The sequence below is a fragment of the Cnephaeus nilssonii genome (genome assembly GCF_951640355.1).
Source record: "Cnephaeus nilssonii genome assembly, chromosome: 9".
Lineage (NCBI taxonomy): Eukaryota > Metazoa > Chordata > Mammalia > Chiroptera > Vespertilionidae > Cnephaeus > Cnephaeus nilssonii.
Window position 1 is genome coordinate 81,357,076 of NC_137080.1, and position 17,278 is coordinate 81,374,353.

Sequence of the window (17,278 nt, forward strand, 5' to 3'; positions counted from 1 at the left end):
AAAAACTCACTCTAATTTATGTTTTACACTCAATTCTTCCCCTCTTTGCTCCTCCTCTCAGGTTTCTTAACAATTTTACTTGAAATATTTTTTATTGGATTTAACCATTTCACAATTATGGAATTAAGCCATTTGAAACAGTTTAGGGCCTAGCACACCCTTGAATCATCACATCATTCAAGGCGTCCATTTGTTTTTGCAGCCCCTGGAACAGAGTTTTTGTAAGACTAAGCACTACTGAGTATAGACACTGCCATTCAGGGTCCAACTGCTTTGGGTGGGTTCATGCCCCTTCCCCTCCCCCCCCTGTAGGTGCGCCTCCTGATCTGTCTAATTCAGATATTGCCTCACACCCAGTAGTCTCTCAGGAAATCTTGGTTGACATGAGAAGAATCAGAGGACCAGTTCCAATAACATTTTTATGTTACATTTTCTTTCCTTTGGGGCCTCAGGTTTGTTCTGTTTACTCCAGTGTCTCTGCTCAATTGCTGGGAAATCAAGCAACCAGACCATTCAGGAATCCAACACAAACAGATGAAGCTGGAAGGCTTGAAGCTCTTCTTCAGCCCCAGGTCTTCCTTCCTATTCTTCTACAGCACCTGTTGGATGCTGGGCCTTGCCTTGCTAAGGAAGCTCTGATGTCAAGATCACAGGAGAAAGAGATGTGAAGTAGACCCGATGGATCGAAACACGTTGGTTTAGCTGTCATTGTGTACTCAGGTGAGTGCTGTGCTCCTGCTTCATAGGTCAGTGTGTGTGAGATTTTGTGGCAGAAGGAGCTTTATAACCACACTAGTGGAGCAATGCTTCCATTGGTGCTCAAACTCATGCTGCTCCCCTTGCTGTATTTTATGCATTAGCACATAAGCCACCTTGGCAGGGACTGAGGAGCCCCCAAACTAAACCAGGATGTATAAGAAATTCAGCATCGCATGCTTTAAGAGATTATTAGGAAGAAATTAGAAGGGGTGAGTAAGCAGTTTATTGGTGAGTCACCAGTAGTTGAAAAGCATACCCTATTTGTGAAACAGCCTAAATATTGGGCATACTATGATCTCCTTCTATTAAATATGAAATTCACAAACTAGTAATGCATTCATTTGTTTGGATTTAGATTGTCACCTCCAGCCAGTATACTCATGGAAACATTGATGTTTACTTGGTTGCCTTATTTTTTAGAATCTGCTAAAATGTTTTTGGGCTAATAAGAAACTGTAGGGGTCTCTTTGGTTCTGAGGGCCAGTCCTTAGGACATTGCTGGGCTTCACAACACAGTGAGCTGTAGGTGAGTACCAGAGCTTCCATCTGATTTCAAGCCTTTATCACCTTCAGCTCTGTGCTGATTAGCCATTTTGTCTGCCCCACTACAGGCTTATTCCTCCCTCCAGGCCCAATCCAGTTCCTCAGCCACTTTTCTCCCGAAGTAAGTAGTAAATTATTTAGTCACATTTTATGAACACATTCCCACTAAGGTGTCAGTGACTTCTGTGCTCCTACATGAACTTGCATTTTAAATGAGACAATAGGAAAAGGGCAGCCCTGGGCTGAAAAGAAGCCCTTGACCGACCTTTTGTATTGAAAGGATATATTTTGTATATCCACCTACAATTGGTGGATCCTGAAAACAGGCAAAAGCCCGTGGAAAAGGCACATGAGAAGAATGGATTTCACTTGATTAAATTGTGAGATCAACTCTATTCTGCCCAGGCTGGTTGATGGACAAAGGAGCAATGATTGATGCCCTTAAACCACGAGGGGTTGTCAAGAAGGCTTTGTTCTCTTTAGAACTTTCCACTGGACCAGATGCAGACCTGATTGTGAAGGGTTATGATATAGACCAAGGGGCTCAGCTGGTGTTGGACACAAGAGGATAACTTGGTGTTTAAGGCTGGTTGGCACTAAAGGTCTTCAACCTGAAATTATGGGCTCCCATCTTATTAGCAGTTCACACGAAAAAGGTGTTTCTATTAGAATTTTGGGCTCCAAGGACTTTTCTCTTTCCTGAGAAGATGGATGCTTCCTCTGTTCTGATAAGAACAATGTACCTAATCAGCTTTCTCTTTTCTTTGATTGCTAGGAAGCTCCATCCCTAGAGATTAGTGTCAAACTTACACAACACTACAGATAACTCATAGGTTTTTATTTGCATTTTTTTCTTAATTGACTCTCTACTTTTATAATTTTTCCCTTTTTATAATTTATTTATTTTATATAGAACTTTTATGGTTTGTGTTCCTTTATTTCTATTCTAATATAATTTTATTTTATGCATTAGCATGTAAGACACCTCAAGTAATTTGTAAAATATGGAATGGCTTCAAGTGTAAGCCACCTCGATCATTTGCACACATGGAGTGTTTATTTTCAAAGTTGATGACTCCTTAGAAAGGAAGAAACCTTTGTTAAAGAAGTTAATAAGGGTTAGCTCAAGGTTTTTTAAGGACAAAGAACATACTGAAACATTCACCCAGGGGCAGACATGCACACTGCTCTTCTCTTTTGCCAGCCTCCACTTCATATTAGCCCACCAGGAACTCCAGGGTTCCTTTGTCTGGGAAAGCAGTAAGTTCATTCTTCAGCCTTGAATGAGAAAGTTGGAAAAAAATAATAATGTCTGCCCCTACCCTCATCCCATTGGAATTACCCACCTCTCCTCTTTGGAATCATGGACTAAGGGCTGCATTCCTTTTGCTTTATGGGGTATGACCGCTGGTATCCAGAGGCTGGACATGAAAGTTCAACAGAGTGGCATTTTGTAGAAAACCGATGGAGGACTGAAGTGTTCCTCATTCCCATAGAGCATGCTCTTTCTGTGGTTTCAGAAATCCATCTGTACCTGCCGGGGGAATCATCAAGTCTTTGGCTCTGAGCTGCTTCCTCTTACCTGGCTGATATGGACTCAAAGGGGGAGGGAGAGTCAGCAGAAAAGTATTTCTCTTTTCCTTCTTGAAGGGGGTGTGTCCTGGGCTCCTTGGTGCACTAGGAGTTGGTCATGAATCCGTGACCTGTATGCATGCCAGAGAGCTGCTGTAATTCAGATATTAAGATCGTCTTTCCAAACAGCTTAAGAAGTGATTGAGCCACAAGTGCACTGGAGGAAGGGCTCCCTCGGGCTGTGATGTGAGGGGAGAATCACCAGGTAAGCCCAATAGCGATGATTTGATTCCTTAGAACTTGTATTACTATCACAGGTACTTCCTGTTAATTTGAGATTATTTTTATATTCTGGGGAAGACTCTCAATATCTCATTTCCTGAAGAGAGGTGAAATAAAGGAACATAGAGTGGAAGGAGCAATGAGCAGCGATAACGGAGTTCCGTGTCTTGGTGACTACATAAATTGAAATATTGGCTTGAGACTCAAACTCCAGGTTTTCAGACTCAAGGTGCAGCCTTCTCAATTATAACATAGCACCCCTATTCTTTGGATGTGCTGGGAGGTAGATCAACTGGAATAAAGAAGGCTCCATTAAAGATAATTGTTAAAAATATTAATCTTAAGGATTTCACTAGTTAGAAACATATTAATCTTAGCAATCTGTTTAAAAATACACTTGAGAGATTTAAGTTTATTTTCACTTTAGGATGGATTTATTTAAGCTTTGACTGAATCAGTATACATCTGGGAAGTATTTCTCAATTTAACTCCCTTCCTGGACTCTGAAAAATCCCAAAATTGATCCTTATAACCACTTCCCCTGCTATTACCCCCAAGTAAATATGAAGCAGCATACTGTAATTTTAACTGACAGGCCTTGAAAATTCATAATTTTTCTTTTCTTTTTTTCGTGAAAAATCTATTTATGTATACCTGATGTCCTATGTAATTTACCCGTGCCAGAAACTAAATGATGGGAAGTTACTTAAGGAGGTATAGAAAGAAGGTCAAGGTGGAAGAGGTATGGAGAAATGATGACTTTGGCTTTTCCATAGTGATACCCATTAATTAAACTAAACCTGATAACAACACACATAGGTTGGAGATCACAGACATCAGAGAACAAAAAATAGATAAAAATATATACGATGATTTGTCAGAATATTAACACAGCCTTTTGTTATGCTCTTTTTTGCTATAATAAAACCACTACTAATTATTTATAACTGTAACTAAAATTAAAAACAGCTTTACAATAATAGCCTCATAATACTTGACTCAACTATTAACAAATAATATGACTTTGGGCAAATTATTTCACTTTTTTTGTTTCGGTTGATTAATTTGCAACAAGCATGGAGCATGGAGATTAAAATGGGCGTGTATACATGTTGAGTCTTGGAAGCTTGACTTACAAACACTCCCATTTTGTGTACAACCACAAGTTGATATAAATTGTTACTGACATGCTTCATAGATTATGTATGTCTTGCTTCTCTTAAAAAAATGGCAAATTTTTAAAAAATCAGGGGCAGTGTCTACATTACAAGGTGTTTCTTTCTGTGCTGAGTGAGGGTAAGGGAAACACCATGCTTTTGCACCCATATACCCTCTGATGTAATTCATTTCACAATTAAATAAATGCAAATATCCTCCTAGAAAAAATAAGTGGATGCATTCATGAAAACCCGTGTATCAGTGGCTGATTTTAGCACTTTGGTGTGAGCCAGTGTAAATGGCAAGAAGTGAGAGGGTGCTGGGTACCCAAGGCCATTAGCAGTGGGTGGGTGCATGTCACAGGGGTAAATGGCCCCGGAAGTGGAGGGTGGCCTCCTCTGGAAAACTGTCACTGCGTTCCCAGTTTTACCAAAGGCCACTTCTTGTAAAACCATGGTCCACCCAATCTAAACACATGTGTTTGCTACTTTCAACATATCTTGCCTTGTTCCCTTTTAGTTCTTTGACAGGAAATACACATAGCTACAGAGAAGGGGAAACCCTATTCCCAGACATATCATGGTGTTCTCTTAGATTGAGCTTGAGTAGCAAAGTGCTCATGGGATGTCAACGTCTTCACAGTTCTGGACTGGATAGCTACACAGTTGTAATCGCTGTGAAAATAATTGAGAGAACTGGAGGGGTAGTGCAAAAGGTCTATAGCAAGCATGTCAAACTCAAAGGCTAACGTGGGCCAAATAAATGAGGCATGTGGCCCGCGGGCCACGAGTTTGACATGCTTGGACTCTATAATGTAGAATATGCACAGCTGTTTCTAACCTTGCTGACTTCCACCACTGTAGTGCACTAAACCAGTGCGGAGCTGAGGCCATCTTACCAAACCCGCCCCCAGCAAGCCATGGGTAACCTCCTAAAGGCTCCTATTCAGTGGTAGATGGAAAGCGGGGCACTGACATGCTAAGAAGGAAAATCCTTACGAATTAATACGTGTGAAAGTGCCCTGGCATTTCATAAAAGTATAGTAACTTCCCTGTGTATAGTCAGTTGAATAAATAAAGTGCAAAGAGGTGAGCAGTGGCAATGAGATATGTAGCTCTCAAACTGTGCAAAATTGAGCTGAATCTTGCTGGTGAGGGTTATTAGGTCCTCGTGGGCCTCGGGGTCATCAGTGCAAATGTCAGTTTTTAATCTCCAAAGGCCCACCCGACTTAGAAACTCTAGATTTTTGGTTTTGGTTTAAATAAAGCCTTTTAAAATAAACACTTTAAATGAAATCTTTAAGATAGTTTATTTTTCTTATAAAATTAAAAAAATCTGAGTTCCTTTATTGTTTAAGGATAAGTAGGCATTAACTATAAATTTGTGGTGTTAGGACAGCTTGTCACAATGGAACAGATTCATGCCTTCAAAGTTTTGGGCAAAGAGTCTTTGTATTAAGCAGATTTTATTTTCTATGAAAACCTTTTGCACTAGTGTTTGTACTTTAGCCAAATTTTGCTTGAAGACTTCTCTATGCTCAATCTCTTAGAGAATCAGGCTAATTCTTTCTCTTTTTTTAAATGTTGAATTTTCTTTATTTTTATTTTTATTTTTTATTGTTGACAGTATTACATATGTCCCCCATTCCCCTCTCACCCCCGCCCCCCCCCAATCCTTTCTAATAAGAAACTTAGTGATAAACCTCTTAGACATGTTTTTGGCCAAAATACCAACTAAGCTAGTAACTGGCAAGAGAAATGGTACAGAAAGCAATAGAACTAAAAAAATTATCTGTCAGAATTTTTTTATATGACAAAGTGGCCTTTAAAATTGATAAAATTTATCAAGATGATCTTGATAAAGAATATTCAGTCAAGAAACATAATTAGAAAAACTGGTTATTCATTTGGAGGAAAATGAAAGTAAACCCTTAGTTCATACTAAAACCTGAAATAACTCTAGAAGAAATGAAAATCTAAATGTATTTAAAAAATTTAAAGAAGAAAATATAAGATGACATTGTTATAATCTTTTTATAGAAAAAATTTAAATCCATATAGACAGATTTGATTTCATAAATATTTTAAGGTTTTGTGCAGAACAAACATAAAAACTTAAAAAACCAAAGACCAATAATGACTAAGTATTTATAACCTGTGACAGGGAGCTGATATTCACACTATATAAAAAGCTCCTAAGAAGCAGTCCTTAAGAAAAAATGAAAATTCTAATAGAAAAACTTAGAATGACTTAAATAGGCATTTCTATACCTTACCAGGGAGCATAAACAGGTACAAATTAGGAGGGCAATTTGGACATGTCTATAAAAAACCAAAATGTAGCCCTACTGGTGTGGTTAGACCATGGATTCTGAGCACCGAAGGTTTGAGAGTTCGATTTCTCATCAAGGGTTGCAGGCTCCATCCCTGATCTCAGTCGGGCCATTTGTGGGAGGCAACCACTCAGTGTGTGTCTCTTGCATCTCTCTCTCTTTCTCTCCCCCCTCCCTTCCACTCTCACTAAGGATTAATAGGGGGAAAAATCTCCAGGTGAGGATTACCAAAAAAAAATATTTAAAAAAAACAACTCAAAATGTATAAGCCTTTTAAAGCTGCACTTCCATTCTAACCTAGAAAGATACCAGTTTGCCTGGAATTAAGGATGCACAAGAAGAAGCTGCATAGAAGGAACATTTGAGGGCAGATTCAAGGAGTCCAAAAGATGAATTTGCCTTAATAGCATGTTTTCTCTTCATCTGTACATAGTGTGAGCCTGGAAGGTTTTGTGTATAGGTTCACATAATGTTTGCAGGATAGGTGGGAATGCCGGACAACTCATTCTACTTATAGAATCATTTAGGAATGAAAAACTGGCTCTACACAGTAGGAAAGTATGATGAAAACACTGTTAATATGCATAGAAAAACTTAAAGAATGTTTTTTGTAGACTTGAAATAATTGAAGTTTAATCAGTATAAGCACTGCATGAAAAGTCAGGTATTTGGCCTTGGCCGGGTGCTCAGTTGGTTGGAGCATCATCTCATACACCAAAAGGTCATGGGTTCGATTTCAGGTCAGTTTACACATCTAGGTTTTGGGTTTGATCCCTGGTTGGGGTGCATACCAGAGGCAACCAATTGATGTTTCTCTCTCACATCCATGTTTCTCTCACTCCCTTCCTCTCTCTCTAAAATGAATAAGCATATCCTCAGGTGAGGATTTAAAAAAAGTCAGATATTTGGTTTACTCTTATTTAAAACAGACCACCCAAGAAGAGTTTGTAACATATTTACCTGAGTGCTCACATATGAAGACCCCACAAAGCCTGTTCTGTTGGTTCTTTCCAGTAGGCCTGATGAATTGTGTTTTTATCTTAAAAGAGCTGAGTTTCCTTAGACACACAATAACACTCAAATTTATTAGGAGACCAGCTTTGAAACATTTCTTCTCCTTCTTCTTTTAGCAGAGAGCTTATTTTTAAGGAACTTAATGAAAATTACATTAACAATCATGACTTTATTAAAATCATTCCCTGAGCAACAAAATGAACTGACCCATAGTCTAAGAGAAATACTAGATTTTTTGGAGAAAGAAATTTAGGGAAATAGAATTTAAGTTTATCCTTCTCATTTTCTGCAAGTGTGAAAAGGAAATAACTCTCATGTAATTTGCAAGATTGCCAAACAATAGAACCAAGGTATATGAAAGCATTTTATAAATTAGAAAGAATTATTCTTATTTGTTCTTATTATAAAACTATCACCACCTTTGAGTTGCTGTTCAGATAATTTTTCAAGAAAAATTCAAAAGGAAGCCCACATTCTCTGGGCTCTACCCACTCTCTGTAAGCAAAGTGGAGTGGGGAAGGTGAGAAATGAGCCTGACCTGGGAGTTCCCGGGAGGCTGGGGCCCACCCAGGTGCTGAGCTGGAGGCGTGGCTGAAAGAAAGAGCTTGGCACCTTCTCTGGAGGCCATTTATTATCCTTCAGGGCTTGGTGGTAACTTGTGCTCTACTGAACTGTGAGTGACAGGAGAAAATCTTCAGGTACAAGGGGTTGGACTAGAGCCAGCCCTTGAAGCTGGCAGGCTGTTTAGAAAGGAATTGAGCTGGACTTGTCGTGACTGGTCGTCGTCTGTGAGACATGGACTAGCTACTAGGACAAGAGAAGAAGTACGAGGTAATGAGCTAAGAACAAAGTAGCATCCTGGGTCTCTTCTAAGCTACAAAGTGCAGTCTAAATAGATTTTAAAAACACACACAACCCAAATCCTTGTTAGGAGGGAACAGACAGCTGGCTTAGGCTGCCGGCTAACCCAGAAATGCTCTCAAACTGAAGTTCCAATAAGTGGCGAAGGACACACAGACGTCTAAAATATGTACCTCAATTTTTGGATCAAAAGAGGTCAGTGGAGTGGGGGTAGCAGGGTCACAAACTGGACTCTGAGGGAGAGCCATTCAATGAAACATCCAAGTTTAAATAGGGACTCTGGAACAGAAAGGACTCCAGCGACCAGCACTTGTTTCCAAAAGTAGGTCTGGGTCCCTGCTTTGGGGTTTCTCTTAGTGGGTGGGGCTGCAGTGAAGGAACACCCTGCAGGAGGATGTGCCTGGCACAGTGCCCGGGAAATTGGAGGTTCTCAGTGGCTGACCAAATTAAAGATGAGTAAAGTGTCACAGGGAAAGGACTGAGCTAATTCCTTTGGTCTTTTCCAGCCTTGTAATTCTAGAATTCTTAAAAATTATACCTCTATTCTCAACCCAAGGACTTAATTCTTTTTTTTTTTTTTTTAAATTTCTTTATTGATTAAGGTATCACATATTTGTCCTCGTCCCCCCATTCCCATCCCACACCCCTCCCCACACATGCCCCACCCCCCTGTTGTCCTTAACCGCTGGTTAGGCTCATATGCCTGCACGCAAGTCCTTTGGTTGATCTCCCCCTTTACCCCCACCCTTCCCTACCCTCCCCCTGAGGCCCGACAGTCTGATCCATGCCTCCTTGTTTCTGGGTCTGTTCTTGTTCATCAGTCTATGTTGTTCATTATTTCCCCTAGATGAGTGAGATCATGTGCTATTAGAAATACACTTATAAGAACCGAAAATGAGACAAGCAATAATGCTTATGGTGACAGGCAAATGTATCAGTGTGTAGTGAGTTTCTTTCTGGGCCAACAGTTCTTTTGAGACCCAATTTCAATGTCCAACAGTTCCTTATGTGTACATGTCAGCACTGACATTTCAGTTCTGGATGGTGGACAAATGGTGGTAATGCAGGTCTGACTCTGTCCGGTTTGGTCCTGGGCAATCTGCAGTGATGCACAGCTGCTAACTGCTAGTATGGGAAGGCCACATCAGTGTCTTCCGTCTCTGGACTGCTTCTCTTCTGTCTTCATGGCTGGAGTAGTCCTGTCGATTCCTCTCTTGCTGGAATCCACATGGTCTCAGAGTTGTTTTCTGAAAATATACAAACATATTCTCGACCAAAGGTTAATAAAGGAATATTTTCTATAAATTTGACTGGGGATCCTTTTTCAATTTTTGCCCAAATGATTTTCCTCTGGCTTGTTTTGTCACCTTGTGTGTTTTTCATGGGTGTCTTGCTTTTAGCCTTACAATTAATTTTCTAAAGTATTAATTTTCTAGATGTAATTTACTTACAGGATATTTTTCCTTACATGATATTCCTCTACTATCCCCTCCTTTTTTGATTTAAATGTTAGGAGGCTTTTGAAAATTTTATAATGTATTCTTGATGGCTTTTAAATTTTAATTTTTTGCACTATAATATTACTGTTTTAGGTTCATTATATGGTGCACACTTTTATCATGAGATGAAGTACCAATAAAAATTTTAGTTGACTCTTTAGGAACACCTTTTTGTCTGGTACAATTAATTTTTCTAGAATATTCACTTGTTTCAACTAGCCAATTTAAATTTGCCTGAAAACTTGACTACTATTTTACTGTCAAATTTATTACTCTAACAATAATCTTGTTTTACCCTGTAAATATTGGTGGAAGGGATTATTTGCCTTCTTGAGTAGGTCCTGAGCATTCCTGGTGGTAGGCTGGATTTAGATATCGTAAACCCCCTTCCCCACACCATGGGTACAAGGCAACTCAAACAATTCTTGTTGGAGTGAGAGGGCAGCTGCTGTCGGCCAAGTCTCTGTCGGTCACCTGGGTCCTGATCTGAGCTGGGCATGGGAAGCACAAAGCAGCCATGGGGGCAGGAGACCTCCCTCAGAAGGGGCTAGGATTCAGGCCCCTGCAATGTTGGGGGGGTGAGGGTCTGTGCCCCACCTCTGTTGATCCCCAAATTCTCTCCTGATGGCCCCTCTGCGACTGTGCCTGTCTTAGGTTGTTCCTTCTTGAGGAATCTTACCCGTCTCTGGCTAACCAGCCACCCTCCGGGGCCAAGCAGGGTGACGTGAGGTTCAGTTTTGTCTCCTTGGTAGCCTATGCCCCCGTGGCCAACATGCCCAGCACCTGCCTTGGGATCCCCTCGCCTGATGGCGGGGCCCCAGCACTGATCACATATCTTTCGGAACCCAGGTTTCTTCTCCAGGGAGGGCTCAGTTCGCCCTACTGGGAGGACTTAATTCTTGGTAGATTCTTAGCCTATCTCGAAAGAGGTTTAAGAATTATATAACCACAGACTCATAAATACAGAGAACGAACTGACAGTTGTCAGAGGCTGGGTGAAAAAGGTGAAGGCATTAAGCAAAAACAGAACAAAACAAAACAACTCATAGACACAGGTAACTGGTGATTACCAGAGGAGAAGGGGTGTGGGGAGGTAGGAGAGGGTAAAGGGGTGATAGAAGGAGACTTGACTTTGGGCGGTGAATACATAATACAGTATACAGATGATGCATTTTGAATTGTACACCTAAAGTCTATATAATTTTATTAACCAATGTTACCCCAATATAAAAAATACTCCAGGAAAAAAGAAAAGAATTGGCAATAACCAGTTTGAGAAGAAAACAGGAGTAAAGCCCAGTAAAAATTTTTAATCTTTCCAGATTTAAATTTGATGGCCGATGAACACTAATTAAAAGAACAATGAAAGAAATAATGTGTAAAGAGAAATGGAGAAACGGGCGTGTAATAATAGAATCTGAATGTGAATGGATCTGAGTTCCCCTTAATTTATAGAGGAGGAAACTGACTTTCACAAGTTCTAACAGATGAGGGACAGACTTGGGGTTAGGGTTGAATTCATTTTGGTTTCTTTCTACTATGTTTATACCATATAAACATACTAACACATGCTAAAACATAAAATATGTATTTAAAATTTTACTGTGCACAAATGTTTATGCAGACACTCAATAAGGTTGTAAATAGCTTTACATTATAGTCCTTCCAGAAGAAGTTTGTCTAGCTCATAAAATTGACCAAACTTCCAAAAACTTTTTCAGATATAAAATTGGTTATCTTTTCTGTTCCCCATCTATATTTCCACCTGTCTTCTCTACTGTGTCTGCCTACTTAAAAAGACATAAAGTCATTCTTAAAGGGCAAATGGCCCAAGGATTTCTATGCAAGGACAGATCCCAATGCAAAGGTTACCAAAAACATAAAATAAGAGGTAAAATAAAACCAAGGTTTTACAGGTCCCTTGCCTCGAAAACAATCAGCTCTATTTGAGTCATGATTTCGTTCAGATCCCAGCTGGAGACCTGCTCTTTCCATTAGCCTGTGACTGAGAGGAGAGAGACAACTCTACTGGAAATTCTATTTATAGAAAAAAAACACACCACAATCTCATCAATATTGATGCCAGGGAAGCAACCCAAGAGTTCAACTGTGCCTAAGATTAGATTGTTGCTAAAAGTGCTGGAAAGTGTAGGTGTGGGCAGTTCCAACCAAGCACCACTGTTGATAAGGAGACTGCTGTTGACGAAAATAAGTGATATTTGGAGACCATAAATATATAACTGGAAGAATGGGGAGACAATGGTCAGCCGTCTCCAGGGGCTTAATAGTGAATTCTAATGATTGTTTTCTGTAAACTGAAGGACAGGGATTATCAGGAGTGAATTTACTTGAATGAATTCAAGGAAGTAGGCGGTGTGTGTGTGGGGGGGTGTCCTACCATGACCAAGCCTTCCCAGGAAGCCAGTGTCAACACAGGCTCCACTGGCCCTGGGGGAGGAGCTGCCTCCGAGCGAGGTGTGACATAAACATGCTTACTCTGATGACAACAGCTCCTCACCTGTGGCAAGGACATACAGATTTTGAGAGTTATCTATATACTAGAGGCCCGTTGCACAAAATTTGTTGCACTTGGCGGGGGGGGGGGGGGTGTCCCTCAGCCCAGCCTGCACCCTCTTACAATCCGGGACCCCTCGGGTAGGCTCCCTGGGCCTGGCCTGAGATCAGGGCCTATCCGGGCTTTTCTTCCCACCCCTGCCACTGCCACTGCTTGCCATCTGTGCAGCACTACCCCCCCTCCCCTGACACTGGTGGCCTCCCTCTGCAAGTGACAGGGTGGGGTGCGATGGCTTGGCTGGCCTGGGCCTCCCTCTTTCTTTGCTGGGGGGCAGGGCCAGCCCAGCAAGGGGCCATCTGCCTACCTGATATCCCCTGACCTCTGGCCTGCCTACCTGATCACCCCTAACCACTTGCCTGCCTGCCTGATTGCTCCTAACCACTTGCTTGGGCGCGGGGCCAGCTCACGAGGGGCCGAGGTGGTCTGGTCTCTGGTCATTTCGGTTGTGATGTCTCTGGCCTTTTATTATATAGGCTATAAAAGCCTGAGCAATCGTTATGACAGATCGACCGAATGACCGGTCGCTATGACAACACACTGACCACCAGGGGGAAGATGCTCAATGTAGGAGCTGCTCACTGGTGATCAGTGCACTCCCAAAGCCAACCGCCTGCGGTCCCTCCCCCCAGCTGGCCGGCCCCGATTGGCCCAATTGGTCCCGATCACCAGCCAGGCCGAGGGACTTCACCCATGCATGAATTCGTGCACCAGGCCTCTAGTTTTTAATAATTAAGATTCTTCTGACTTGAAAGGGAAGTGCTGAAAATGCCATGGGGTTTGCATCATACCAGAGCAGCTTTTATTTGATAAGTTCACTTGACTCTGAATTGAAGCCAAATTCTGACCCAATCCAACAAGAAACTGTAAAAATATTAGTGGTAAGATTGAAATGCTGGTAATGCTAATATTAACAGCTAATAGTTGGGGCTTAGCACCTGTTAGATGCTGTTCTGAATACTTTATATGAATTTCAGGAAAACAACAAATAATTCTGGACCATAAATAGTGTAACACTAAAAACTTACTTGTTGTTTATCAGAAAATTAGTCTTCCAACCATATCCCAGAGGGAGTTGTATACACCAAGGAATTTAAGAAAAGTTTTTATTAGTTTAAGCTTAGATCCCAACCTCCCAAAGAGAATTCAAATCATAGGGTTAACTTAGGTGTAGAACCCTTTCTTTTTTTTCCTATCTAAGAACCAGTCTAGAATCAACTCTCAAAGCTATCAGAGGTCAGCATCACTTGGGTAGCTTTAATAATGCATAAGGCTGGGCCTGGGCTGTCTAGGATTTAGTATGTTTACGGTGGGATGGGGGCACCTGTATTTTCTAATGAGCTCCTAAATGCCTTCTTTTCTTCTTCTCCTGTTCCTTCCCTCCCTCCTCTTCCTCCCCATCCTCCACTTGCCCCTCCTACTCTTCCTCATGGCCTATGCTTTCTGCTTTCCAAAAGTGATGGATATTTGTCTCTAGAGCAGTACTTTAAAAATAGTTTTGACCAGGCTCCATAGAAATAAATATATATTTACATGCACACACATAATAAAATATGTGCATATCAATAAATAGTTTAGCTCTTCATGATAGGCCTGGGAGTCGCTGGTCTGAAACGCTGATTGTAAGTTGAAGTTTACCATTTCTACCCAGTCTGAAGCCCAGAATACACCCTCCAGCATGGGAGGAAGGGGAACAAAGGTGGAGAGTATGAGAATTTCCTCTCTGCCCAGTGCTGTCACCAGGCCTTCCGGAGCTGGGCTTGCAGCCTCAGGCCTGGACTGCATGCAGGAGAAAGAAGATTGTTCAGAGAGTAAGAGATGGAGAGAAAGAGTCATCAGAGGGCCAGGCCTCTTATTTGGAAGCAGGCCCTCGCACAGAAAGGGGACAGATCCCACCTACACACACCGAGACAGTTACCTTCTTTGAAAGCTCCAGTACTAAGACCATGGCCCAAACAGTACCCAGGAATTCACAGTAAACGTTTTCCCTGGGAGTGGAGGAAACCTGGGAGAGGGGCTGGAAAGAGCACCACTCCCTCTCCAATGTGGCTGCACTCCCAAAAAGGTATTGGGAAATCAATTTAGTAAAAAAAGAAAAGAAATAAATTAAAAAAAAATAGAAAATATACAAGGGCATGTTTCAGAGAAAGAATTAAGTTCTATTTCATAAAACTGTTCAGTTATTTTATGTAAATACTAGAGGCCCAATGCACAAAATTCATGCAAGAGTAGGCCTTCCTTCCCCCGGCTGCTGGCACCGGCTTCTCTCTAGCACCCGGGACCCGGGCTTCCCTCACAGCCCCGGCTTTGTCCAGAAGGTCATCTGGAAGGACATCCAGAGGACATCTGGTCTAATTAGCATATTATGCTTTTATTATTATAGATTACTAGAGGCCCCGTGCATGAAAATTCATGCACTGAAGGGGGGGGGGTCCCTCAGCCTGCCCTGCCCCCTCTCACAGTCCAGGAGCCCTCAGGGGTGGAGGTGACCCAGCGATCAGGGGATGGCGACACCCCCATCACACCTCTGCTGCTGCCACTGCCAGCAGCACAAGCCTCAGCTGGCCCTGGTTACCTGAGCCTTGGGCGGCCCTGGGAGGCTGGTCAGCCTCCATCCAAGGCTTGCCTGCACCTCGGGCCAACCCTGGGCAGCTGGGCAGCCAACATCCGAGGCTTGCCTGTATCTCGAGCCAGCCCTGGGCGGCTGGGGAGCTGAGGTGACTGGGGGACTCCAGAGGCAGGCGCATGGAGCGCCTGGACCTGCCTAGGGACAGGCCAAGCTGTGCCACACGCCTGCCGCCCTGGTGGGGCTGAGGAGACTGGGCGCAGCCATCTTGTGGCTGTGGGTGCCACCATCTCTGAGGGCATGGCATTCAATTAGCATATCCCCTCCTTATTGGCTGTGGGTGTTGCCATTTTGTGAGGGAGTGATGGTCAATTAGCATATTCCCTCTTTATTAGGATTATAGGATTATAGGTATACACACACATTTCATTATACATGCACACACACACATATACTAGGTATACTGGTTAATAATAGTGGATTTTGTAATCAAAGAAAACATGATAATTTTAGGAGAAACATCAAAAGTGCTTTATTCAAAGTAATGTCCATCACTAGCTACTCATTTCCCCATCTTTCAGGTAATTTGTGGATACCGTCCCAATAGAACTTTTCTTGTTTTGAGGCAAACCATTCAGAGACCCAATTTTCCACTTCTTTGTATATTTTGAAGTGCTGCTCAGAAAGTGCGTGTGATCAGAACAAGTGGTAATCTGAAGGAGCAAGGTCTGGTGAATACAGCGGGTGGGTTAATACTTCCCAGGCAAGATTTTTTAATAAGTCTTTAATTGGTTTTGAAGTGTGTGAAGCAAAATTACTTTGCCATGACTTCTGGCCCATTCTGGTCATTTCACGATCAAAGCGTGGTTTAAATTGATTATTTGTTGTCAATAGTGATCAGTATTAATGGTTTCACCTGGTTTTAGAAGCTCGTAATACACCACACCTTCCTGATCCCACCAAACACAGAGTATTGTCTTCTTTCTGAAGCGATTTGGCCTTGCAGTCGATGTTGATGGTTGACCTGAATCAACCCATGATATTGTGCATTTGGGATTCTCAAAATAAATCCACTTTTCATAGCCAGTCATAATTCGATGCAAAAAAGACTTTCTTTTGTGCCATTGAAGCAACATTTTACTGATGACTTTTCAGTTTTTCATTGGTCTTTTGTTCAGTTGATGTGGCACCCATTTTCCTTCCTTTCAAATCTTTCCCATTGCTTGTAAACGATTGGAAATTGTTTGCTGAGCAACATTTAATCTTTCTGCAAGTTGTTCTTGAGTTTGACACGCATTTCATCCAATAATGTTTGTAATGGTTGGTTTTCAAACTTTTTCAGTTGATCTGGATGTTCTTTGTCTTTCATATAGAAATAATCACTTTTAAAGCGTTTAAACCAGTGTTCACAAGTATCTTGAGATGGAGCATGTTCACCATAAGCTTCCTGAAGTATACGATAACTTTCAGCAGCACTTTTCTTCAAAATAAAGTAATGAATTAAAACTTCCTACAAACGCTCTTTGTTTTTGGCACAAAATTCAACATTTTTAAGAGTAAAAATATCTATGATGTTAACACTTTCAGAAAATTTGACATATGAAGTTTTGAAGCTTGCTGTCAATACAACAAAATAGCATACATATCAAGTCACATATATATCAACATATGCGTAACTCATCTACTGAAAAAAATCTGCATTATTAACTGGTACAACTAGTACATATATACACACACATATTTTATTATGTATGTGTGCATAGATATATACTTCTTTCTATGGGGCCTGGTAAAAAATATTGGAAAAATACTGCTCTGGAGACCAATAGCCACCACTTTTGGAGAGTAGAGAGCACAACCAGAGGCAATAGGGCACAGAGCAGGTAGGTTTTGGGACGCAGATCTGGAAGAATGAGGTCTGGAGCACAGGCTGCTGCCCAAAGGAAGTTAAAGCAATAGATTTAGGAGGAGTCTTGCAAGCGGGGGTGGGGGCATGAGAGGGCTGCTCACCTTAGGGAGAAGGTAAATATAAAAATGGTACGTGCCCCACTGCTTCTTCTCCTGTTTCCCTAGAAAGCCCCAGAAAAAGGTCTGTGCTGACATGGGGGCCATGTCTCTGG

General features: G+C 41.6%; 1 protein-coding gene across 1 annotated transcript in view; it reads left to right on the plus strand.

Moving 5' to 3' along the window:
• Positions 1–2,845: 2,845 nt before the first annotated feature.
• Positions 2,846–17,278, plus strand: part of ADGRF1 (adhesion G protein-coupled receptor F1) — a 47,281-nt gene continuing 32,848 nt past the window's right edge. Inside the window, exon 1 of the mRNA XM_079780979.1 lies at positions 2,846–3,139. The gene's annotated coding sequence lies outside the window, so the exon portion shown is untranslated. The remainder of the gene's footprint in view (positions 3,140–17,278) is intronic.